Genomic DNA, 1,107 nt, shown 5'->3' with positions numbered 1-1,107 from the left:
TGAATCCTAAGCTGCACTTGACCTAAGACATATTATTTTCAAACAGCTCATATATATGTGAAAACTACAAAATGAATCAGGAAGACCGAAGAAAGATTGATGCATTCAAATTATGGTGTTAGCAAAACAATATTGAATATATGCATTAGCAGAGGAATGAACAAATGTGTCTTAGAATAAGTACAACTGGTATATTCCTAACAAAAAATATGGTAAAATTCCATCTCTGGTACTTAGGGTATGTTATCAGGAGGGACCACTCTCTAGAGAAATATATCATGATTAGTAAAGTATAGGGTCAGTGAAAAACAAAACCCAAAATGAGATGGATAGACACAGTGACTGCAACAATGGGCTCAAGCAAAGCAACAATTATGAGAATGGTGCAGGACCAGGAAGTGTTTTTTTCTGTTGTACACAGGTGTACACAGGGTTTCTATGAATCAAAACTGACTCTATGCACCTAACAGAAATAGAAATTTGACTTCCACTGGAAAGGGAAAAAAATAATAAGTTATTGAACAATATCATTAATATCTCATGCAAATAAAATCTTGCTGAAGATAATTCAAAAATTATTTCCACAGTATATTGATAGGGAACTTCCTGAAAGGCCAGCTGGATTCAAAAGAGAACATGGAACTAGGGATATCATTGTTATCAGATGGATCTTGGTGGAAAGCAAAAAATACCAGAAAGATGTTTACCTGTGTTTTACTGACTATGCAAAGGAATTTAACTGTGTGCATCATAACAAATCATGGATAATATTGGGAAGAATGGGAATTCTAGAACTTTTATTTGCATACAAGAGGAACCTGTACATAGACCAAGAGGCTGTAGTTAAAACAGATCAAGGGAATACCGCATTGTTTAAAATCAAAAAGGATATGCATCAGTGTTGTATCTTATCGCCATACTTATTCAATCTATATGCTGAACAAATAATTCAAGAAGGTGAGCTATATAAAAGACAGGACAGCTGCAGAATTAGAAGAAGGATAATTAACAATTCATGATATCCAGATGACACAACCTTCCTTTCTGAAATTGAAGATGACTCAACATACTTATTGATGAAGATTAAAGTCCATAATTTTCAGTATG

The sequence above is a fragment of the Orycteropus afer genome, unplaced genomic scaffold, assembly GCF_000298275.1.
Source record: "Orycteropus afer afer isolate SDZICR_OR568_19922 unplaced genomic scaffold, OryAfe1.0 scaffold00439, whole genome shotgun sequence".
NCBI classification, from domain to species: domain Eukaryota; kingdom Metazoa; phylum Chordata; class Mammalia; order Tubulidentata; family Orycteropodidae; genus Orycteropus; species Orycteropus afer.
Note: the sequence above shows the minus strand (reverse complement) of the source record.